Source organism: Petaurus breviceps, unplaced genomic scaffold (assembly GCF_028583685.1).
Source record: "Petaurus breviceps papuanus isolate PSGF00001 unplaced genomic scaffold, PetGlider_PUasm1.0 90535, whole genome shotgun sequence".
Taxonomy (NCBI): Eukaryota; Metazoa; Chordata; class Mammalia; order Diprotodontia; family Petauridae; genus Petaurus; species Petaurus breviceps.
In genome coordinates, this window is record NW_027187270.1 from 3,058,331 (window position 1) to 3,084,795 (window position 26,465).

Below are 26,465 nucleotides of genomic sequence, written 5' to 3' on the forward strand. Positions count from 1 at the left end.
TCTATACTCCTTCAGCTGGTGGTCTCAACAGCTTCCATGGATTTAATTACTATTTCTGTGCTGACAGTTCTCAAATCTACCTATCCTGCCTCAGCCTCTCTGCTGACCTCCAAATTTGCACCTCACTGCCTTTCAGACACCTCAGATTGAATGTCCACCAGACATCTTAAACTCAACATGTCCAAAACAGAACTCATTATCTTTCTCCCAAAGCCCTGCCCACCTCCACCATTCTCCAGGTCCCTCAAGGAATCACCCTAGATTCATCACTATCTCTCACCTCCCATATCCAAGCTGTTGCCAAGGCCTGTCAATTTCACCTTTGCAACATCTCTCCAATGTATCCCCCACACCTCTAACACTGCCCCACTCTGGTGCAGGCCCTCATCACCTCGTGTCTTGATTATTGCAATAGCTACTGGTGGGTCTCCCTGTCTCAAGTCCCTCCTTGCTCACACACACTCCTCCAATTCAATAAACCACAGTGGTTCCCCATTGCCTCCAGGATCAAATATAAATCACTCTGGTATTCAAAGCCCTTCCTGATCTGGCACCCTCCTAACCTTCCAGTCTGCTCACACCTTATTCCTCAACACATATTCTGTGATCTAGTGCCACTGGTCTCCTGGCTGTTCCAGTAACAAGACCCTCCATCTCTCAGCTCATTCATTTTCTCTGGCTTTCTTCTGTGCCTGGAACACACTCCCTCTTCTGTTTTGCCTACTGACCTCCCTGGCTTCCTTTAAATCCCAATTAAAATCCATCTTCTACAGAAAGCCATCCCAACCTCTCTTAATTCCTTTTGTTAATTATTTAATTCCCCTTGTTAATTACTTCCTATTTATGCTGTATATATGTTGTTTGTGCATATTTATTTGCATGTTATATCCCCAAGATTGTGAGCTCACTGGGGGGAGAGACTGGGTTTCTTTTTTGCCACATTTTGTATCCCCAGTGCTTAGCACTGTGTTTGGCACATCACAGGTGTTTTTTATAAATTGTATTGACTGATTGACCTTCCAGCTCAACATTCATTTACCCGAAAACTAAGAAATTCCAGCACTATAACAGTTATGAAGGAAGGAAGCATATAGTTCTATGGAGGTATGGGCCTGGAGTCAGGAAAACCTGAGTTCAAATTCCACCTCAGACACTTATCGGCTCTATGAGTCTGGCTAAGTCACTTTACCTCTGTCTGCCTCAGTTTCTTCATCTGCAAAATGGGGGTTATAATAGCACCTACCTTCTGGGGATGTTGTGAGGGTCAATTGAGGTAATAATTATGAAGTGCTTAGTGTTCAATAAATGTCAGCTATTGTTTGTTTAAAGCAAAAACTGGTTAGGAAGGCTACTTTCACGCATAAGGGGCTCACCAGTGCCCTATGGGTGGAAGGCCCTGCCAGCACTCCCGAGCAGTGGGGCCAATTTTCCAGAGCTGGTCAGCAGTGACCTTCCTGAGCTAGGGGGCCCGGGTGAAAGGAGAGGAGCCTCCTGGGTGCCTCGACACGTTCCCCACAGTTCCCACTCACTCCTCCATCCCGACCTGGAGTCTCATCCTTTACCCTCAGTTACCTCACACCTCGTGTTAGTCTGCGTGGGAACAGGCCTAGGCAGACGCGCCTGCGCAGCCCAACCCAAATATGCACACCTAAAGCCTTGGGAGGGAAATTGGCGTGTGGCTGGAGAGCTAAGGGCCACTTCCGGAAGTGGGCTCCGGCCCGCGCTTTTCCCCGTCGGCGGTCGTTAGCCGCTCCTTAGAACTACGATTCCCAGAATTCTGTGGGCTAGCAGGGGAGCTTCTTTTCTATTGACTTACAGGGCCACACGGTTAGGGGTTAGGAAGCAGGGAAGGTAGCTGTAAACGGGATAAGAGGCTCGGCTGAGGCGGCATTCTGGGAAATGGAGTCCAAGAGCAGAAATGTCCTGGGCTCGCGGACGTCTAGAATGGGCAGTCCGGAAGCCCAGTGTGCGCAGGCGCACTAGGCTGCCTGGCCTGGCGGGTGCGTCCTCTTCGCTGGCAGCGCTGGTCGGCTTGCAGAGCTCGGTGAAGGTACGTCGGTGCCTAAGGGATCACGGCGCCCATGGGTGTTTCAGGCTGAGGCTCGAAGTCACCATGGTAACCGCTCACCTGTCGTGTGCCGATGTCCTTGCCTTTTGTGGGGAGGCGGACGATCCTGGGGCTTGGGGAGTGTGCGGGGTAGGGGAGAGGCAGGGGGCGTAAGGAATGTAGAGGGGGCGGCTCTCACTTGAATGCCTGCGACCGCACCCTCGGTACCACCCTCTCCCAGGGGGAGCCGGAGGAGCCGCAGCTGGGCTCCCCTTCCCCCTCAGAGACCACCCCTTTTCTGATCCTTGCATCTGTATGGGTGTGGGCGTGGGTGTGTATGTGAGTGGGAGTCTGAGTGTTGTTCCCTTGTGTGACTGAGCTTCTCCTCTGCCTGTTGAGCCATAAGAAGCTAGGGCCAGGCTGTGGATCTTTGGGTTTGGCTGACGTTAGTGGGACAGGGGCCAAGTCCCTGCAGATCTCTTTGCGTCAGAGAAGAGCTCTGTGTCCCTGTTTGTGGGAGCCAGCTCCACCAGTTCTGTTTCTGCTTGTCTGCCTGCCTGCCGGCTGGTCCTCACCCTATCACCATTCCTGTGTTCCAGGATCGCTGGGCATTCTTTACAGGGCCCTCGGTCGGACTAAGGCTTCTGGGGTCTTCGTGCTGACTTCAGCCTGTCTCTGCCCACAGAGTCTCCAGGAACCCACCCTGGGACTTGAGAGGGTGGGCTTCCCACGAGGGAGACAGAAATTGGAGCCCCAGAGCCACCATCCCTGCTTAAGGGACATTGCTCCTGAGCCCCCCAGATCCCAGCTCACCAGGACCCTCTCAGGCTCCTGGGAGTGAAAGTGGAGGAGAATAACCCCCCATCCCAGGGAGTAGGAATCCAGTCTAGCAGGAGACAAACCTGACCAGAGATCTCTCAACCAGAGCTTCAGGGCTGAGGCTGGAGATTGATACAGAGGAACAGATCCTGGGACTGCTGGCGCCTTTGCAATTCCTGACCATCTCTAAGACAGTGAGGAAGGGCTAACCATGGAGGATTTGACTCAAATGATTGGAGAGAGAGGTGAGAATTGCAGAAGGATGTGAGAGTAGAGGTATCATTCTTCCCAGGGCAGGAAAGAAGAAAAAGCTATCTGGAAAGCCTGGTGGGAGGTTGAAACTTTGGGGATGGATTAGGGCTCCATGGTAGGCTCAGTGAATGTGTTTGGGAGCTCATCATGAATCCCTCTCCATCATCCAGATTAATCCTCTCCTCCAGTTCTGCCATGCCCAAAAAGGTACTCCCTGAATTTAGTTCCACAAACAATTATTACGAGGTTCAAAGTGGTCAAACTATTCAGGAAAATGCACTCTGTAGTTGTTGCACCTGTGGTAAGGACTGCCAATTTCCTTGTAAACATTTTTTTTTCTTCAGAAGGTTCTTAAATCAATACATCTTTACATTGAGATTGTTCATTTCTCAAAGCCTTTTCAAATTTGTGATCTCATTTTGGCCTTAAGAGAGCTAATAAGGCAGGTTGGGTTTTGGGGTAATAGGGGTGTGAGTCTGGGCCTGTGGTTTCATTAGTGTAGGAGTTTCTGGTGTGGAATTCCTCCACTGATGCAGATAAGTAACATGTTTGTGACTTCTAGTCTTAGAGAGTTGCCTGGGGAATTGAGAAGTTAAGTGACTCTCCCAGTGTCCTGAAGTCACTATGTGTCAGAATCAGGATTTGAACCCAGGTCCACCACACTGCCTCTCAAGGCAGGCATTACCACAGTCATGGTCCATTGGAGGAGCACACCCAGCTGGGGTGTGGGGATTTCTAGCCTACGGGTGGATCTGGGAGCTTCAAGGCAAGTCTGATTCCTCTTGTGCCCCCTGTTATTTCCCAGCTCTGCCTTCCCAGGATGAAAATCACCCAGAGGAGGAGATGGCTGCTGTGGTCTTGCCAGCCGGGCCCCAGGTGAGTCAGACTCAATTTGCCTTCCTTAAGCTCCATTTTCATTCCCTCATCCTGCAGCTTTGTGGCCCAGCCCTCCCTGCCCTCTCCTTGCAGCCTGGCCTCTGGGTTACTAAGTCCAGCTGCCTTTTTTCACTTTTTTTTCCCCTCATCTTTTGTGCATCATTTGCTACAGGTAACAGCTCCTTCTCACTTGAAGCTCCTCACTACTTTAGGCTAAGAGATGCCACTCTTTAAATTCTCCTCCTACCTTTTAGACAATTCCCTCTGTCTCCTTATTATGTTCGTGACTCAGGGGGGTGAGTTTCAAGAGTCTGTTTTGGACCTTCTTGACCTTTCCCTGCACTCACATCCTACACAGCTTTCAGCTGCTACCTCTGTGAATATGACTCCCCAGATCTGTAGGTCTAGTCTTGACTTCAGAGATCTATAAAACTCAGGATAGACGCAGGGGCCACTGAACTGCACAGAAGGATCCCTGGGGTCCCCCTGTTGACTTAGAAAGCCTCAGATTAACATTCTGGTCTATTGTATTTTTATTGATTTTGTTCAGTATTTCCCAGTTACATTTTTAATCTGGTTCAGCAGTGTTGTAGGTAAGCTTGACTCCTCTGGTCTACAGGATCTCTCAGGATGTTCCACCAGCACCATAAACTCAACATGGCCCCAACTGAACTCATTATTTCTCTTCCTAAACCTGCTCTTTCTTCTGACTTCAGTGTTTCTGTCTGTGGTGCAAACATTCCCCCCCTCTCCCATTTTATGACCTTAGAATTCTTAGACTCCTAGCTTTCTCTCTCACTTCTCATCTGTCCTTCCATTTCCACTTCTATAATCTCATTCAACTTCCATCCCCTCATCTGTTCCCACTGCTGCTACCCAATCTGCCCTCATTACCCCTTGTGGACTATTGTAATGTCCTTTTTAAAAGTTTGCCCATTTCTGCTCTCTTCTTCCAATCTATTCTTCATAGCAGTGCCAGAATAAGTTGGTAATGTATGGTTCTAGTCATGTCAGAAACGTTGAGTGGCTCCCAGTGTCTGCCCATGAGAGTTCACACTCCTCTGCATCGTAGTCCTCCAAGGGCAGGCACTATCCTACTTTGCTAGCCTTTGAAGTCCAACTCAGATACCATTTCCTCCATGAAGCCTCCCCTGCTTCCCATCCTGACTGGTTGACAATGTTCATTTCACCTTCAGACTGCACATAGCAACTTGCTTTGCATTTCTCAAGTCTGCTTATTCAGTATTATGTAGTAGAGTTCTCTGTGTTGGTAGATTAAATAAGCTCCGTGTGTTAGCCCTCCAGCTCACTCGTATATCCCCTGTGGTGTGGCTGCTTAATAAATGGCTTGTTTTCTGTTGGTTCCCTAGAAACAAATCAGAAGTGTTAGTGTGAGTTTGCCTTAGTTTGCAGATCTTAGTTCAATTGTATCCATCAGTCATCAGGCATTTATTAAGTGCTTTCTATGCACCAGACTCTATGGTAGCCACTGGACATGCAAGTACAGTGAATGAAAATTCTGTAGCATGTAGCCATGCATTGTGTTCTAATGCGAGAGAGAAGTACACATTGAAGTCTAAACAGAAAGAATATGAAGAAAAGAAATGCAAAGTAGTTCAACGCAGGATAGTTTGAGAGGAAAGGCATTAGCAGGGATGGGCTTCCATATCCACATATCTCTGTGTGTCTGGGCCTGTGCTTTCGAATGCTGGTGTGTAGGGCGCTCTCTGGAGGACCTCCTCTGCTTCCATTTCTGCTCTGCACCTTACAAACTGGAATAGGCAGAGTTAAATTCCAGGGGTGCCCAGAGGTACAGAGCCATATGTGTCTGAGGCAAGCCTTGAGCACAGGTATCCCAGAATCCAAAGTTCTCTATCCCCTATGCCACACTGCCTCACAGTTACAGGGAACTTCTTTTTGTATGTTTAGGATCCATTAGAAAAATTCAAATGCTGCCTCCAGACATTTTAAGAGTATCTGTCCTTATACTTTCAAATAATGCACATTTATGTCGATTCCTTTGTTTGGCAGTTAAAGCCCTTTATAATCGGATGCCAGCCTACTTTCCAACCTCATTATCTATTCATGTACTACACGCACTCTATTGTCCAGCCAGACTGCCCAGGGCGTATCTTGAACATGTCCCATCTCTCTGCTTTTGCATGCTCTGTCCTCCATCTCTGGAATGTGCTCCCTACTCACCTCTGAGCTTTGCTCTACCTTCCTCCAAGGTTCGACTCAAGCACTACTTTTTTTTTCCTGATCTCCACATCTGCTAGTGCCTTCCCTCCCCAAATTACCTTGTATTTTTCTACATGTACATTGTTGTACCTGCTCATAGAGAGATATAGATATATATGTATATATAAATATATGTAATCTAGCTATATCTATAGTCTCTATGTCTCTCTATGTTGTCTCCCCCAATAAAATCTGAAGACAGTTAACTTTCATTTTTGCTTTTCTATCCTCTGCTTATGGCACAATGCTTAGCACACAGTATTTCATAAGTACTTGTTGACTGACCAGATTTTGGTGACCCTTTTTAACATTTGCCGAGTAAGATACACATTTGATCTCATTTTAACCTCCCAGCAACCCTTTGAAGCATATAGTACAAGTATTATGTCCATTTTATGGATGAGGAGATTGAGACACTAAAGTTAAGTGACTTTCTTATCACACAGCAAGTGGTAGTCACCCCAAGAATTGAACCTAGGCTTTCTGACTTCAAGTTTCGTGTACTTACCCTTCTACCACATGGCTTCTGTAACTAAGAAATTACCTGAAGCTGGAAAGATAAAATGTAGTATCAGTTAATAAACTCGAGCAAATAGTAATGCCTCTGCTTGCTTCATTCCCTGCATTTGTTTTTTAAGTATTGGAGATCTTCAAAATGTAAGAATTTCTTAATGCGTGAATTCTTGGTTTCATTAAAGCACTTGACAAAGCTTCTCATGCTGTTTCTTTCAGGAGTCAGTGACGTTCAAGAATGTGGCTGTGGCCTTTGGCCAAGAAGAATGGGATCAGCTGGACCCTACTCAAAAGGACATGTACAGAGATGTGATATTGGAAAAGTATAGGCACTTGGTCTCAATGGGTAAGGATGGCTTCCCTTCTATAACTCAGCATCTTCTCATTGGATCCCTTTACCCCCTCATTTGTTAGTATAGATGAGGCCTTTTGGTTTGGGGTTCACTAATTCTAAATTGGTTTTGGCCTAGAAATATCATTCCCGTTCATTGTTACTAACGGAAAGTCCAACACTTGATTGAATTAAAATTAGGTAACTTTAGTGACTATAGCTTCCCCATCCTCTTTTTCCCTAAGCCAACCAAGGCTTTCTCCCAAAAAATCCCAGTGCATATAGCTACATAGTAGGAAATTCCTATCCTTCCAGCCCGAAGACTGTTTTCTTTCTGAACTCACATTGACTCCTTTACCCATCTCCCACCCACTCTTTATGGGAATTTGCCCCTAAGCATTATTTTGTGGGCCATTTTACCTCCTTCTGGAGGAGTTTTTTAGGTGCCCCCCTTTCTAAGAAGATTAAGAGCTTGGGATAGCATGGTATAATGGAAAGAACCATTGAGTGTGAGTTCAGAATTTCAGGTTCTAGTACCTATTCTGTCACCTAGCAGCCAAGCAGCCTCAGGTTATCATCTCTGGGCTTCAAGTCCTTATCTGAAAAAGAATTCTTATTTATGCTTGATTATATTTAATAAGTAATTCTTGGCATCTGATGTGCAGAATGCCTCTGTATCCTCGGCACGAATAGTGAAGGCCTATTTATTTCTCCTCGAGCAGGGCTTCCAATTTCCAAACCTGATGTAATCTCCCAGTTGGAGAGAAAAGAAGACCCGTGGCTGCTGGAAAGGGAAGTCTCGAGGGACGCCTATCCAGGTGAGTGGCAAAGAGATGGTGATCATTGGAGGCAGCAGACCAATTGGTCATTGAGAGGCGGTACCTTTGATATATTGGTGAAGGGCCTCACCCCAAGGCTGACTTGAGAGAGTTTCTGGATAGAATTCAGGCTCCTTTCACATGTCCTCTAGTTTGAAAGGCAGTGTAGAGCTTTCTTCCTGAAGCGAATTCCTGGATCTCTGCCCTTCCTACCTTTTTCAGTGCTTTGCCCCACTCCTTCATTATAGACTTTGGCTCTTCCTTTCAAACTTAGATAGATTCCTTCTATTTGAAACAATTCAAACAAATTTTTTTTTACACCCTGATCCCTCTTCTGGCTTTTGTCAGACGGCTCTCTTTTCCTTGCAGAGCTCCTCAAAATGTACTTTACACCTGCTGCATACATTGCACTCTTAAAAGACTCCCCAAATTTGCCTCACTTCCTATGACTCTTGTGAAACTACTATCTTGAAGGCCACAGTTGGCTTCCTGTTAGCCAGTCCAGTGTCTTTTCTCTATCTTATCTGATATTATGGACCACCCCTCCTGTTATTTTTTTAAAGACTGGGTCTCCCTATCTCACCCAGGGTGGATGGTCAGGAGCTACTCACAGGCCTGATTCCACTACTGATTGTCAGGGGACCTTTGACCTGCTCCATCTCCATTCTGACCCTCTCATTAGGTAACCTGGTGACGCCTGCTGCCAGGAGTTCACTATATCGAGGCCTAATTTAGTACAGAGATCTGATTGGCATAAGCCAGTGCAGCTTAGAATTCCCAAACTGCAGATCTGCCAGCTTCAGCCTCCCTAGGAGCTGGGATCATAGACGTGCACCTCTACACCCAGCTCACCCCCTCCTCCTTGAAACTCTTCCACTTTGCATGATCCTGGTTCTGTCCATCCTCCTCCAGTCACTTCTGTGTCTCCTTGAGTGACTCCTCTTCTCCCCCCAAATGGGAGGAGCTTCACAACACTTGACACTTCTATTAATTATTTTATGATTTTTGCTATAGAGTTTTTTGTTTCTTTTTTATTTAATAATTTTTTCCCCAATTACATGGAAATACAGTATAGTGTTTTTTCAATTTTTTTTTTAGTGACTACCCCTAAAATTTTTAAATGCTGTCAACAGGTGATGGTAGATTACAGTAATAATTCATAGAATCATAGATTTGGGTTTGGAAGAGGCCTTAAAGATCAGGTAGTCAACCCCCCTCATATTATAGCCAGCTGAGGCCCAGAGAGGTTATATAACCTGCCTAGGGTCCCACAGCTAGTAAGTGTCTGAGGCAGGATTTGAACATTGGTCTTCCTGCCTCCAGGTCCACAAGTGTTCCTGACATTTCATCACCAGCTGCTTCATTCAGTTCCTGATGTAAATAGCAGCTCTAGCTGCATGTTTAGAGCTATTCATTTATCACAAATTTATTTGTTAAATCAACTACTGCTTATATTTGTGTTGAACAACACAAAACAGAAAATAAAGGTAACATTCCTAGCAAACCAGGTATATAAAAACAAAAGAGAACTCAGTTCTTCCAGATCCATATCTAAGTTTATGTACTTTTATCTATAAAAACTGAAATAATTAATGTCACATAACAGAACTGAACGTTGCACTATACTTCTAACTTCTTGGAATGTCGTTTTTTAAAAAATGGCTAGCAGCCTTTTATCCCCAAATCAGAATGCTTCTTGGCCCCACACAAATACTGGAAGCTTGAGCAGACTGAATAGGAAGCCAGAGGTGGACCCTTGTGCCTAATGGTACATCACCCAAGCACATCCTTACCTCCATCCGTCTGAAATTGATCACATCCCAACAGAAAACGTTGAGACAAGAAAGCAAATGCAAAGTTATTTATAAAACCCCAGGAGGTCTTCAGAATAGGACATCGGATCTCTTTTCAAAAGCATAATTCCTCTAATTATATAGAAATGTATTTCACTTTCACTGTGACTGATTAGGTCGTTTTTTTGAGGATAGCACACATTTATTATCAAGTAACCTACCTCTCTTCTCAATACTCCTGTGTCATTGGTCATTGTATAAGTTGTCATGAGAGAAGGCTTACTAGGCGGTGGGGAGTATATTGTGTGAGAGATAGAAACATACCGATGTAGACATTATTGTTGTACAAAAAACAAGAGGCATACACAGATTTTTTTTGAAAGAAAAGGAAAAAAAGACATTTTCTTGTCACGCCAAATACTTAGGGCCATTTTCTTCTTTGGAAAAAAAAAAAGCTACCTGCTTTTCCAGGTAGCACACAAAGAGGCAGTCATTAAACCTTGAATGTCAAAGCTTCCCATTGTACCTTACAGTATAAATTGTCAGAGAAGAAGCAGTGACCACATAAAGTGACTGTCAGGATGGATCTGTTTGCCACTTTCAGCTTAGCGTTTATTTATATCAGAGATGCAAACACCATGCAGTTGTAGCATTCGGAGCCATCAGCACCCTAGGGAGAGAAGCTGTATTTCACATGAAGTGGGTGAGACCATGCTTGTTCTGGAAATTTTCCCCAAAGTAGAACGTTATTCCCAGGGAGTTCACAGCCTAGCTTCACTCTTTCCAAAAGGCGTTCTTTTTACTGCATGCAGTAGTACATACCTTCACAGCTGATACAGACCCGTTAAGCTCCAAGCAACAGAAACAGTAAAGAAGGGAACAATGAGCAAGACAATAGAAAGCAAGCCAACTCCTGATGCAAATGTTAGTCACATAGCATTGCTACTCATTGCTCTGGAATTTGGCTTTCCCTCATCGTGGGAAATTCCAACATTCATTTTTACTTAGGTGAAGGCAATGGCTGTGGCTACCCACTGGCCCCATGCCAGGCTGCCCAGGGAAAGCACAGCAGCCCAGATGCTGGCTCCTTGGCCTGACTCCCATTGGGCTTACTCTCTTAAAGCTATAGAAGTACTTAAAACAAAAGTTCAATAGTGTTTTCACTCAGATCCTCACCATATGCCTCCAGGGTATCCTTGGCTCTTTATTCTTCACTTCCTTCCTTCTCATGGGTGCTGATGACTCCCTGTCACCAAACAGTTAACATGACCTCTTTCTTTGCTAGCATAGGAGGTACAGAATTTTAGAAATGCACATGGGAAATTAAGTGCCCAGAGTTTACAACTTCACACTTACCAGAGCTCTTGTAAAAGTAAGAATTTACAGTAGCAAAAGAACAAAATTACTGATTTTGAAATAAAGGAGAAAGTGGACAATACCAAATAGAACCAAGAACTATTTCAGATTTCAAAAGGTGAACCTTCTTATTTCTTCATCCTTGTCTGCAGCTTCCTTCTGGCCCTTTGATCCTCTTGCTCAGCTTCTCAGTTGATAAGCAAAGTAACATTTTACTACTCACTAAGAGCCTCTTTTCTTCTGGCTTGCCTGAACTCATGTAGTACCCTTTTCTTTGTCACAATAGCTAGCCTCTGCTTGGCTTTGCTGTTCAGGACCATCCTCCCTCTTGTCTTATTTTTCTTGTCCTCCTTTTCCTTATTTAGTTAAGGCACATGTGTCTGAACTGATTTTTCAGTTCATTCACTTAGTAGCCTGACTTCTCAGAGCAATCAGATACTTTAAAAAAGGGGGGGGGGGGTTATTAATGCTTTTTAAATTTTGTATACTATACAGTTTTCTCATATACTCTCCTACTCCTCACCCCTAATTCCAGCCAACAGAACCCTCCCTTGTAACAAAACCAACCAACATAGGAACTGTACCTATCAAGTATATTTTTATAATATATTGTCCCCCTCCACACATACACCCCCCCCCCAACAAAGAGCAGTGAGATACGTTCATCGAACTGCCCTCAGGAGCTCATCGTATTATAAGGCCAAAACAAATTAAAGAGATTCTCTTTCATGCTCCCAAAGCTAGGTCTGTAGCCCTGACTTCTCATGTGCATTCCAGTCCCGTATTGCCATCTATTTAGAAGCCCTTGGAGAGCTCCCACTTAGCTCCTACTCTCCTCATTCAAAACTGTGCTCATCTTTGCACCCAAACTGGTTCCCCTTCCGTTTGTTGCTCTTTTGCCCTTTTTGTAGGCAAGGAAACTGAGTCACCTTTGGTTCTTCCCTCTCCTCCTCATCTGATATAATCATTCACTGAGTCCTGTTGATTTTTCCTTTGAAATGTCTGATTTGGCATTTCTTCTCCACTTTCACTGATAACACCTCGTGAAGACCACCATTACTACAGGCTTGGATTGCTGTAACAGCCCCCTAGATTCTCTTATTTACTGATTGCTGCTGTCATGTTCTTCTGCCCAAAAACCCCATTGATTTCATCGTGCCATTTTCCTATAGTGACTCTCTACCGACTCCTCTCAGTCTAGGCTTGGGCTTTGGTTCCTGATGTCACTGTGAGCATTTCCACCTTGCCAGGTTTTTAAAACTACATCTTATTAGTGCCTTTTGTCTTTCCGTTGAAGTCATTTCAGTTCTTCCTCTTCCTCCACATTGAATCTACCTCCCCAAACATATTGACCGTACCTTTCTCCATACTCTTGTTGCATTTGTATAAGGCATATAGTGCTGCAATTACCTGTCATGTTGGGGTGCTCCATAATTGTTTCATGTGTGAGATTTATGTCCCTGTCTACACTGGAAGCTTTTCCCTGCAGTTATTCATATTAGGTCATTGACTTAGAGCTGGGAGGGATCTTAGTGATCATCTAGTGTGACCCCACTTTACAAAAGAGGAAACTGAGGCCCAATGAGGTTAAGTAACTGGCCTAAGGTCACATGGGTAGTCACCAGAACTGGCATTTGAACCATGTCTTCTAACTTCAAACATAGCCCTCTTTCCCGTATAATACAGACTCAGAGACAGCATAAGACATCTCCCACAAAATGACCACAAAACAGACTTTCAGAAAATACTTGTCTGTTTGCTTTGTAAGGTACCAGGCAGGTGAGAGAGCTTTGCTCTTTCCCATTTGTTTTGTGATCATATTTTGCCCACCAGTTATTCTCTGTCTTGCTTTTCCTAACCAACAGTTATAAGAGACAAAATTAATCTTAAGATGTGGTCTCTGCCCTCTAGAAATTTATGGTCCTTTTTAGGTAGACAGTTTATACACAGATGAAGGAAATTCATAATGGTGCAAAGTGATATATGTAAATGCCAAAGTGAAAAATGCAGCTAGTAGGATAAGATTTTGGAGAAAAAAGAGTAGTGTTGGCTGGAGTAGTTGGGGAAGACTTTGTGAGAGTGATGGGAGTTTTGACCTTGGCCCTGAAGGATTTGGTTAGATGAAGAAGAGGCAGAAAGGCATTCTGGGTGTGGAGAATAGAATGGCCAGAACCTGTGAGTATTGCATATTCAGGCTAGGCCTCATTTATTTTGGGACTACTCATAAGTCACCATGAATAGTCAAGCCAGCCTGCTCAAGATCCTTTCCTGATTGGCCACTGCTGTTTGCTATTGTGTCAAGGAATCCCACCAAGGCACAAGTTTTTTCAGTGGAATGGGAACAAATCCTTGCTGCTTTTAGGGAGTGCATTCAGCCCTGTTCGGAAGGAATTACATACTGTTCAAGGTTCACTCTTAACACTATACTCTTAGATCATAGAATGAACACACTATCCTTATCTTTTCCACGAGTACTAAATACCCATATGAGCAGTTACATTCCAGCTTTCAGTTTTATCATTACTTTTGTGTGCTTTCAATTCTTTTGTGTTTACAGAATGCCCAACTGATTAATCTAGCATCTACATTCAGACTTGTGTACTTGTCTTGCCAAAGTATGACTCCTTTTAACTTTCTTCCTTCAGGATCCACCCAGACTCAAGAATGTTGAACAGACTCAAATCTGTCCCATCCAAGTTACATGGCTTTTCATTTACCCCATCCTAATCCTACTTCTCCCACTTGGTCTACAGTGTCCACCTTCCTTATGTTGGCCCTTTACTCATCTCAGGAGAGATGAGGAACATAAGAATAATGGGTACAGGGTTTGATTAAGCAATTGGACCATCTTTCTTTTGGTAATAGGGAGCCATTGGAGATTTTTGACCAGGATGTGACAGGAAGAAAGGAGTGTTTTAGAAATTAGAATAGGAGAATCTTTGAAGTTATCCAGTCCAGTCTTCCACTAGGTACAGAAATTATTTCTGTTACATCCTTGATCATCCATAGTCATCTAGCTTTTGCCTAAACCTTTCTAGTGACATGAGAAGTCACTACTTAAAGAGGCAGCTCACTTTTATTGTTGGCTCGCTATTAGGGAATTCTTACCTAGATCAAGCCAAAATTTGCTTCCTAGTAACTACCATTAATCAAACCTGGTTCTACCCTCTGGAGCATTATATAATATAACAAGTCTCCACCCTCTTCTACATAAAAGCCTTTAAGAGAATTAAAGATTACTCTCATGTATGCCTTTAGTTGTCTTTTTTCAAGGCCTGACATTCTTGGTTGCTTCAACTGTTTCTGGATTCAGTATAATCTTTAGATACCCTTCCTATCCTGGTTGCCTCCTCCAGAAATATTCTCATCACTTCTGCTATTAAATTGGTGCTTCCCAGATTCCCAGTAAGCATGAAGAAGACCTTTTCTTTGTTTGTTTGTTTTTAATTTAGTTTTTTCGATTAACAAAAATGATTTTTTTTCTTCCTCCCACCTCCTTGAACACCCATTAAAAAACAATAAAAACAAAGCTCTTATAACAAATATGCATTGTCAAGCAAAGCAAATTCCCCCATTGCCCATGGGTCAAGGAAGAACTTTCTACTGGAGCTAGGCAACAAGAAGATGAGCTGCCTTTTGAAGGAGTAACCTTGCAAACACTGAACACATTCAGGCAGTTCATGGTCGATTGTAATGGCTATTCTTGGTTCAGGGAACAGATGATGGAACACACTTCTTCCCTCCTCTTTGTAGAGAAGTTGGAAACTATGAAGAATGTTGCATATGATGTAATTGTACAATAGCTGTGACCGTTGTTTTTGCTTACACATTTTTCTTTATTACAAAGAAGGGTTGTATGAGGTTCTTTAACATCAACAAATGGCTGGTATACAAACAAGAGACATCAAATTTCCAAAAATATTGTTAAAACATTAACTAAGGGGCAGCCAAGTAGCACAGTGAGTAAGAGCACCGGCTCCAGTGTCCGGGATGACCTGGGGATCAAATCTGGGCTCCGATACTCAGCACCACACCCAGAAATAACTGGCCGTGTATGTAACTTTGAGCAAGTTACTTAACCCCAATTGCTTAAAAAAAAATTTTAACTAAACCGTAACCTCCAGAATTTAACACAGTGCTCTAGGTTTGATGTGGAAAGCACATAGTAAAATGGAATGGTTCATTCTTATGGTCTTGATCTGGACAGCGTGTTAAATGTCTGTTAAAGTACCCTGAGATTTCATCCTTACACCCAAAGCCTTTTAGGATGCCTCTTTGTTCCATTTGGAGGATGTGTTAATAGAGCATAAGGTCTGGAAGGCCCTGCCAAGCTAGAAAAGTTTCAGCAGCAGGTGTCAGGGCTCAGTATCAGACTCTGTCTCTTATCTGAGGACCAGTCAGGCAGAATTTAGAGGCCAGTCACCAGGCTGACTGCAAGGGGTTGAATTTTTAGGCCACAGTTATTCCCAAAGATAGTCTGTCTTCTGGGTGGAAGGAAGATGGGGAGCTGCATTGGTAAAGGGACCACGTTGTCTGGAAATATTCAGATGGTTAGCTTTTTTAGCCACATTACGCTGTTGAAACCCATTGGAGTCCTAGTTAACTAACACAAGCTAGGCCTCACTCATCATTGAGAAACTGAATTTTTTCAACCTAAATATGCGGGTTTATCAATAATAATGATGATAACTTATAGTGCTTTATCATTTAGTGTTTTCACATATGTTCCCATTTTACAGATGAGGAAACCAGTAGGTTAAGGGACTTGCCTAGATTCACATGCCTTATGACTCAAACCCAGTCTTCTTTCTACTATCCCATACTGCTTTGTGGCTTTACATTTATCTGTTAAATTTCATTTTGTTGGGTTTCACTTAGCATGCCAATCTGTCAGGATTACTTTGGGTTTTGCTTCTTATATTTTATTATCTATAGAGGCAGTATGACAGAGTGAATAGAGAGAAGGCTGGCATTGGAGTCGGGAAGTCCTGTGTTCAAGGGTTGTCTTAATTTCCCAGTGACCTGGCCAATTCTCTATGACCATTAGTTACAGAAGAGTTGTTGATCTGAGTTAGTGGAGAAAGCTTCAACAGTGGGATTTACCTCCATGAATGAAATTGCAAATTTAGGCTGTACAACTCCCCCCACCAAAAAAAAATTTGTATCAGCTATTCCTCTCAGATTTTTGTCGTCAAAGATTTATAAGCATACTTTATTTTTTTCCAAGTCTATAGATAAACATCTTAAACAGGGTGGGACTATGGACAGAGCCTTCTAGTTTGATAATGATCCATTCGTCTTCTAAGAGATTAATCATTCTTAAAGTACTAATAACATAACAAGCAGAAATATTCTTCATCTGGAAAAGAAAGATAATATGGTCTTCCTGACCTCTCCCACGGGGTTTTTGTGAAGGTCAAATGAGGGAAGATACATGGAAGCATTAGATGATGACGGTGCAGTGGAATTCTCTTCTACCAACTCTGCCATTATTCAGGACCCTGCCTCTCATAACTGTCATAACCCTAACTGTCTTAATCTCTCCTCATTTTGTGCTACAATTTCTTATTTCTTTTGTTAGACCCTTTTATAGCATAGAGACCATTTTCTCCCCTTGAGCAACCACGGGATCCAAGCAACTTTGCTGTCTCTGTCATCCTTATTATTACTTGTAATACCCATCTTTATTTGTAAGCCTTGGCTCATTTTGGTCTTCCTAGGTGGCATAATAGAGTGCTAGACCTGGAGTCCGGAAGGCTGAGTTAAAATCCAAAGTCCAAATCTTGGACACTGACTAGCTGTGTGACCTTGGGCACGTCACTTAAATATCTTTTTATCTCAGTTTCCTCGTCTGTAAAATAATAGTGCGTAAATCCCCCGAGGTTGTTGTGAGGATCAAATGAGAGGATATTTATGAAGCGTTCACCACCCAATGCCTAGCACATAGTAGGTACTATATAAATGTTAGATGTTATAATAATTATTATTATTATTCCTGATACTGTGATTACAAGTGCTTGCTGTTTTGTGTATGTTCTCTTTCAGTCAGTCAGTAAGCATTTCTCAAGCTCCCGTATGTGCCAGGTGCTGGGGATACGGGGACACAAATGATCTGATCCATTCAGTGAGTCAGTGAACAATTGTACTAGCGGGTGGGGGATCAGGAAAGGCTTCATGTCTTAAGTGATGAACTAAGGAGATGAAGATGCTCGAGAGGTGGAAAGGGCAAGATGTGGCAGTGAGTGGCTCTGTGGGCCTAGAAGGGTGGGAAATGGACAGCTTGTCAAGATGAATGTGTCTGGGGGAAAGGGAAGGAGACAGTGAATCTGAGGTGTTCACTAGGCAGTTGGTGATGCAGCACTGGCATTCAGGAGAGAGGCTGGGGTAGGGGATCCTGTGTGGAGAGTTTGGGAACTGATGAAGTCACCAAAGAGATGGCTAGGTGGTGCTGCAGTAGATAGAGTGCTGGGCCTGGAGTCAGGATGTCCTGAGTTCAAATTCACACATGTTCTAGGATCCTGGGCAAGGTCACTTCATCTCTGTCAGCCTTACTTTACTCAGTGAGAAAATGAGGATGAGAATAGCACCTCCCAGGGTTGTGAGGAGCACTTATCATATAGTAGGTGCTTAATAAATACTTGTTCCTTCATCCCCATCCCTGCCAAGGAAAGTGTAGAAAGAGCAGAGAAGAGGACCCACTCACATTTAGGGATGTACCTCTAATCCTAATATGATAAAAGCCTCTGGTATGAGGGCAGGAGTTGGGAGAATGAGTAAAACTGAATTGGACTTGAGAAAGGAGGGAGACTAACATAGAGGCTACAAGACCACAGCCCCCTCAGGGTCTGTACTGGTGGGTGGAGTTTGGTCTCTCTAGACCTCCCCCTCTAGTATCTAGTTGAGGTGGGGAATGAGAGCAGGTATAGGAGTGCAAGAGGAAAGCACCAAGGATTCAGTATCGGGGTGGGGGGTGGGGGACAGCAGGTAGATGACAGGAATGTGAGAGAAGAGCTCATGTCCTTGGGAGCTCAGCAGTTCTTTTAGCTGCACCTACCTGCCCCCCATTCATTGAGATCACCTGTGAAAGTTTTCAGCCGCTTTCATGTCCTTAACACACTGCTTCCTTATTGGTTAGAATTAGGTCTCGGGTGACAGTTCCTCTCCTTGATTCTTCTGCCTTTAAGAGATCAAGTCAGGAAGGCAAGACTTTGAAATGACTCCTTTTTCAAAATGAGGCTCTCAGCAGAATGTCAGAATTGAAATCCTCCATCCCTCTTACCTACTTGATCGTGATGGTGGTTGGGATGTTGTTGTTTGTTTTGTTGCAGTTCTGAGGGAGAAAGTCCTGACCTTTTGATTTCATCCACATAGGGAATTCCCAGTGTAGAAATTCCCTCCTCTAATACAGATTACCTTTAATTAGCTCCTTTAATTTAGAGTCTTGTAAATTTAAAGAGAGTTGCCTGGGGCCCCAAGAAGTTAAGTGACTTGCCTATGGTCACACAGAACTTGAAACTTGGTCTTCCAGGCACCAAGACTTAAGTCACTTTGTCTTTTGAAGCCACTTTTATGATCTATATAAGGAAAATATCACCTGTATACTTCCTGTAAATAATCTGAGTAGTAATATCAATCCTGTTTCTCTGCAAATGCTTTTTTGGGGGGAGGGGGCGATCGGGGTTAAGTGACTTGCCCAGGTTAACACAGCTAGTAAGTGTCTGATGTCAGATTTGAACTCAGGTCCTCCCGACTCCAGGACCCATACTCTATCATGACACCTAGCTGCCCCCTTTTTTTGGGGTCCCCTTCATTTCTTAGCATAATAGTATTCCATAACATTCATATATCATAACTTGCTCAGCCATTCCCCAACTGATAGGCATCCCTTAGTTTCCAGTTCTTTGTCACCACAAAAAGAGCTACCATAAACATTGTTTGACACATGGGTCCTTTTTTATCTTTCTTTTGGATATAGACTTAGTAATGTTATTGCTGGGTAAAAGGGTATGCACAATTCCAATAGCTTTTGGGGCATCATTCCAAATTGCTTTTCAGAATGACTAGATCAATTCTTCCTTCCACCAACAGGAACTTAACATCCCTGTTTGCCCACAATTCCTCCAGCACGTCATTGTCCTTTTTTGTCAGTTTTGCCCATCTGATGGGTGTGACGTGGTACTTCAGAGTTGTCTTGATTTTCTTGTATCTAATTATTAGTGATTAGGAGCAAAGGTGCAATGTAACATGAACTAGATAATAACTATAGTTGGGAAATGCTTAACAAAAGAAAGAAAAATACATTACAACATAGATAATGCTAATGTGTGATTTTCCTAAGTCAGTATGCAGCTCACAGGGATCTCTTTCTATTTGAGGTGAGCACCCCTGAGTAAGAGCATTTTTTTTTTGTTTAGCTACAATAGCCTGGATTTCTTCCTCTGAAAACTGTTTAAATCCTTTGACCCCTTACCAATAAGGGAATGGCTGTTCTTCATACAAAGTTGAATCAGTTCCCAGTATGTTTTAGAAATGAGACCTTTGTCAGAGAAACTTGTTGCCAAGATTTCTTTTCCCCAGTTTCCTGCTTCTGTTCTGATTTTGGCTGTACTGATTTCATTTCTGTAAAAACTCTTTAATATTATGTAATTTAAATTGTCCATTTTACCTTTTGTGATCCTTTCTGTCCTCTGTTTGAACATGAACTCTTCCCCTATCCATGGATATGACAGGTAGTTTCCTGGCTCTTCTAATTCATTTATGATGTCACTCTTCATGTCTAAGTCACATACCCATTTGGAGCTTATCTTGGTATATTATGTGAGATGTTGGTCTATACTTAGATTCTATTTAGTTTTCTCAACAGTTTTTGTCAAAAAGCATTCCTACCCCAGTAGCTAGGATCTTTGGGTTTGTCAAACACTAGGCTATTGTGTTTGTTTATTTCTATGTTATATACCTAATCTGTTCCACTGATTGACCTATTTCTCAACCAGTACCAAATTGTCTTGATGATTACTGCTTTATAATATAGTTCAAGATCTAGTGTATTGCTAGGCCCCCTTTCTTCCCACTTTTTTTTTTTTATCATTTCCCTTAAGATTCTTGACCTTTGGTTCTTCCATATGAATTTTCTCAGGATTTTTTTTTTTAGTTTTATAAAGTAATCCATTGGCAGTTTGATTGGTTTCGGCATGAATAAGTAAATTAATTTAGGTAGTATTGTCATTTTTATTATATTGGCTCAGTCTACCCATTAGCAATTAATATTTCTCCAGTTATTTAAATCTGTCTTTATTTGTGTAAAGGGTGTTTTATAGTTGTATTCCCATGGTTACTGTGTGTGTTTTGGCAGGTAGCCTCCCAGAGTATTTTATACCGCCTGTAGGTTATTTTTCTTCCTGATGGGTCCTGTTGGCAATATACAGGAATGTTAATGTTTTATATGGATTCGTTTTATATCATATAACTTGGCTATAGTTATTGTTTCAGTTGTTTATTTGTTTTTTAGTTGAGGCTTTAGGGTTTTCTAAATAAACCATCATATCTACAAAAAATGATAAATCTGTTTCCTTTTTGCCATTGATTGTTATCTCAATTTCTTTTTCTTGTCCTACTGTTAGAACTAGCATTTCTAGCACAATATTGAATAGTAACGGTGACAATAGACATCCTCTGCTCTACCCCTGATCTTATTAGAAAGATCCACCAATGCTTTTTATCACTTTTGTACACCTGGGTTCGTGGATTTCTCTACACATGTATACCTTTCAAATGTATATTCATACTATTCCCTCCCTTCTTTTTCTTTTTGTTCTGAACAAGGTATTTGCTTCCATTTCTATAGCCCAGTCCATAACCCCCAGTTTCAGTGTTAATCTGTGAAATCATGTTTCATTTCTTGTTTTACAGTTTTCAAGTTCACTTTGTTAACAGTTGAACTTTTGCTTTGCTATATACCCAGATGACATTTTATGTATAGTTACCAACCTGCCTCCCCGATATTTTCATCTCCCAATTCCATATACCACCACCATTATGCTTCTTCCTTCTATTTTGTACACAGTATTTTCCATAGCATTTAGTTTTATGGTTTTATTAAGTCCCTCTCGCCCCCTCATAATTCAGTCTAAAGCCTTCTTATTCAGGGCAGTGCTTCTCCTGCCAAACACATTTTTTTGTTTGTTTGTTTCTTAGATGTGGAAAAGAGTGAACAAATCCTCCTATTTGATATGAAATCTCTGTGGCCAGATGCTCATACTTCCCATTTTGACCTTCAACTTTAGAGTTTGCAGAGTGTTTTTTCCTTTTTTTTTTCTTTTTGGAGAGGGGAAGGTAGGACAGTTGGGGGTTAAGTGACTTGCCCAAGGTCACATGGCTAGTTTTGTGTTAAGTATCTGAGGCTGGATTTGAACTGAGATCCTCCTGACTTCAGGGCTGGTGCTCTATTCACTGCATCACCTTGCTGCCCCTACAAAGTTCAAATAGATTCTCATTTAAGCCTCACAAAACCCTTTTGTATCCTATAGATATTATCCCTATTTTGCAGATTAGGAAACTGAGACCAAGAGAGGTTAAATCACTTCTCCAAAGTCACACAGCTAATGAGTGTCAGAGGCAGAATTGGAGCCTTGCCTTTTCACCAAGTTAATATTCCCAGTTCCCCACAATTCTAGATAAGTTATTTTCATTCTCTTTGTTCACTTTGTATATTTGGCTATTCTGCCTCCTACATCTGCTGTTTTCCTGCCCACTTGTCCTTCCTTCCGATTTCAGTGCTATACTTAGAGATTTTAAAGCTGTCTACATTGTGAAGGTATTTTTTTTTCAAATTCATTATCTCATTTTTACTCTAGCAGTTTCCTGGCTTCTAACACAGGAAATAGGAGACCTTCTTATTTTATGTGTCTTTCAGACTGGGAGACTAAGCCTGAGATCAAGCAGTCTTCTCCAAAGCATGACTTTTCTGAAGAAGGATCATCCCATGGGGAGATAATAGAAAGATTCACAAGGGATGGTCCCTGGGATTCTATGTTTCTAGAAAGCTGGGACTGTAAGGGCCAGCTAGAGAGAGAGCAAAGCCATCAGGAGAACCACATGAGACAAATGACAATCACACACATGAAAACCTCCACTGGAGACAAAGGCCATGAATGTAATGAATTTGAGGGAACCTTCAGTCTGAAGTCAATCCTTGTTACACAGCAGAAAGCTCCTACAGAAGAAAACCTTCTTAATTGTGATGCACGTGGAAAAAGCCTCAAAAAGAATTCAGACCTAGCTAAACTTCAGAAACTGTACGGAGTAAAGAAAGCTTGGAAATGTGGTGAATGTGGGAAAGGCTTTAGGAACCGCTCAGCTCTTATTGTACACGTGGGAATTCATAGTTCAGATAGACCCTTTAAGTGTACAGAATGTGGGAGCGCCTTTAGGCAGAACTCATCCCTTTTGAAACATCAGCGGTCACACACTGGAGAGAAACCCTTTAAATGTAATGAATGTGATAGAGCTTTTAGTCAGAGCTCATCCCTTATTGACCATCTGAGAATCCACACTGGAGAGAAACCTTATGAATGCACTGAATGTGGGAAAGCCTTCAACAAAAGTACACATCTTACTCAACATCAGAGAACTCATACTGGAGAAAAACCATATGAATGCATTGAATGTGGAAAAGCCTTTACTCGGAGCACACACCTCACTCAGCATCAAAGGATTCATACTGGAGAAAAACCTTATAAATGCATCGAGTGTGGGAAAGCCTTCAAGGATGCTTCTTCTCTTAATCGACATCAGTTCATTCATACTGGAGAGAGACCATATAAATGTGGTGATTGTGACAAAGCCTTCAGCGGCCTTTCAAGTCTTATTCAGCATAAGAGAATCCACACTGGGGAGAAACCTTATGGATGTAAGGAATGTGGGAAAGCCTTCAGCCAGAGTTCGTCCCTTACAAAACATCAGAGATTCCATACTGGAGAGAGACCATTTAAATGTAATGCATGTGATAGAGCCTTTAGCCAGAGCTCATCCCTAATTCATCACCAAAAAACTCACACTGGAGAGAAACCCTTCAAATGTAATGAATGTGGTAAAGCTTTCAGCCAGAGCATCCACCTTACTGAACATCAAAGAATCCATACTGGAGAAAAACTCTACAAATGTAAAGAATGTGGGAAGGCATTTAGTCGAACTTCATCCCTTATTGACCATCAAAGAATTCACACTGGAGAGAGACCCTATGAATGTAATGTCTGTGGGAAAGCCTTCAGCCAGAGCTCGTCCCTTACTAAACATCAGAGAACTCATACTGGAGAAAAACCCTATGAATGTAATGAATGTGGGAAAGCATTTAGCAAGAGCTCATCCCTCACTCAGCATCAGAGAATTCACACTGGAGAGAAGCCCTATGAATGTGGTGAGTGTGGGAAAGCTTTCAACAAGAGTACACACCTCACTCAGCACCAGAGAATTCACACTGGAGAGAAACCTTATGAATGCAATGAGTGTGGGAAAGCCTTCACTAGGAGCACACACCTTACCCAACATCTTCGAGTTCATACTGGGGAGAAACCTTATAAATGTGATGAATGTGGAAAAGCTTTCAGTGACACTTCATCCCTTACTAGACATAAGTTCATTCATACTGGGGAGAAACCCTTTAAATGTGATGAGTGCGGTAAAGCTTTTAGTGGACTCTCAGGCCTTATCCAGCATCAACGAACTCATACAGGGGAGAAGCCCTATGAATGTAACGAATGTGGCAAAGCCTTTAGCCGGAGTGCTCACCTTATTGAACATAGGGGAACTCATACTGGAGAGAAACCATATAAATGTAAAGAATGTGGGAAAGCTTTCAGTCAGAGCTCACACCTTACAAAACATCAGAGAACTCATACTGGAGAGAAACCTTATAAGTGTTGTTATTGTGAGAGAGCCTTCAGCCAGAGTTCATCTCTTATTCAACATCAGAAGATTCATGCTGGAGAGGAATACTGTATGTAAAGAATGTGGAAAAGCCTTCTGTCTCGTGATTGGATTATCCTTCAGTCTTTATGCAGCATCGGAAATCTTGCTTTATTAGTTCAGTGAATGCAAATGTGTATTGAGCACCTACTATGTACATAAGGTTACATAGAGTAATTTACACAGAGAAATGTTAGGCACTCTTGGAAAAATATTTCCCTCCTCTAGAAGTTCTTGTGGATTGAGGGATGACCCTAGATGGGGGGGAGGGGGGCTGAAGTTAAGTGGTTAAAAAATTAAATGTTGTAAATGTGGAGTCTTGAGTATATTTCTGAATATTGTAATGGAAGACAATGGGAATTTATAAAAGCAGTGTATCCTTTACATGCTAATATGTATCTGAGCTTCTGAATCCCTGGGAATCCCTTGTAAAGGAGAGGGAGCTGCCAAGAGGTTCTGCCAAGTGGGCTAATGCTCATGGGGTAGAATTGGGAAACTCTAAGGGCACTTTTGAGGAGACTCATGTGAGCATGGAGAAAATCAGAGAATTCTAAGCATTGGTAGGGAACTTATAGGTCATTAAGTTCAGGGATTTTCACACTTTTTGAAATCATAGAAACTTTATATTAAAAAAAAAGCCACAGAACCTTGATTCAAGTGGTAAAAAATTAAAATATGTAAATATTAGTAATGCTGAGAATGGAAATTGATGGATTTGTAATTGATTATCTTTATATTCCTTAATTTGGGTCATGCTCAAACAAGATATAACAGTTTTCCCTTGTATTCTAAGTTTAATACTAACTAGTGGAAAATATGCTACATGTGTATTTTTGAAACTCACCTTTTGAAGTAAACTTTATTGAGATTCACTCACATAAACGGTATGTTTCTTTCACTTGGGTGTCCAGAGCATTCAATTCCACTATCTTTCTATTGCATCCCAGTGTTGGCTCAGTGTGCTATAGTGCTGGGTTTTGGATGGCAACAGGATGAAGCAGGGTAGGGGTGATTAAAGGGGTCTGGTGGGTCTCCCAGGTATAGGCAAGGTATCAGGATATGGAGAGTGGTCATGTGCATAATCTAAGTCCCAAGTGGGACAACAGAATTCTGTGCTACCACTGTGGGCAGGGAGGAAGAATAGTAGAAAGGCTTGGTTCAGAAATCTAGAACTAGCCCAAGCTAGGAGAGGGCAGATAGTGAGTGCCCAGATAGGCTGGCTTAGGGTCTGGAGGGATAAGGACATCAGACAGAATACATATAAAAGGGACCTGAACACAAAAAGATTTAGTTGCAAGTCAGAACCCAGGCTCATAGAAATTAGTCAACAGGAGCCAGAAGCCCAGGTATAATGGGACTGGAAAGTTAGAGTGGGAGTTTGGCCCGGACAGGACAAGCAGTGTTAGTGACAGGATGGTCATTGATCCTGGCTCAGTGTGAGGAAACAAGGGTTGTCAGGTGTTTGTTTGTATTGAGGGATGACCTCTGTTTACTCTGCTCGTTGTTGTATCAGAAGGAAAGAAGGGGGCTTCCTGAGAATCGTTAATAGTATTTCAGCAGGGTCTGTTCTCCATACGCTTTTGGAAACCCTGCTTTTTTAGTGTACCTAGTGGAAGGCTCAGATTTTTGTAAAGGGCACGGTCCCAGTAAGCTCTCATAACCAGCCTTTGTTTCCTTGGCTCTCCTAGTCAGACAGTGGATTGGTGTCATCCCCAGACTATTTTAGTGTTGAGAATCCACCAAACTAGAGTTCCTCTAACCCTGAGTTATATCATTAAGCATGAGGAGGGGAACAACTGACCAGGGAATTGGTTGCCTTGTTAAGCTTTGAAGAGAGAAATGTGGAGGACTTGGCTGGTTTTTAAGGGAATCCAAGAGGGTAAGCTTGAATTTGTTGGGGGAAACATCTATTCCACATAGTGAAGTATCAATGGTATTGAAGTTTGAAGCTCCCTGAGGGCTGCATATTCTGGTGGTGTTGGAAGGACTTTGTATCATGAAGAAAATGGTGGCAGTTGAGTTGATCTGGTCTTTGCTTAGCTGTTTTGAGCTCCTAGATAAGTTAGTGGAAGGCATGTTTGGGCCAGAGATTGTGATACCAGAAAACATTCCATAGCACCTATTCAGTGAATTTCTCTTACCTGGAGCTACTGTTGTGTCTGTAACAGGATTTATGGGATTATGATTTATCTCTGACCAAAGCAGAACTCAAACTTGGAATCGAGTTTCAGGAAAGAATATCCCCTTGAAGACAAGATAATGTGGGAACTTTACATCACATTCTCCTTCAGCATTAATGGAGGTGTTTACAGCAGGCCATTCTGCAGGTGAGTAAAAGGGAGTGGTGGGGATATGGAGCTGTAATTCTGCCTCCAAAGGTGTCACTAGGATGCACTGCATGGCAGGTGCAAGCCGAGTTAAATGATGATGGCCTGAGTCTCTCCTGAGCTGCCATC

General features: G+C 42.5%; 1 pseudogene; it reads left to right on the plus strand.

Moving 5' to 3' along the window:
- Positions 1–1,665: 1,665 nt before the first annotated feature.
- LOC138142121 (zinc finger protein 184-like) lies at positions 1,666–24,891 on the plus strand (annotated as a pseudogene).
- The last annotated feature ends 1,574 nt before the right edge of the window (positions 24,892–26,465 follow it).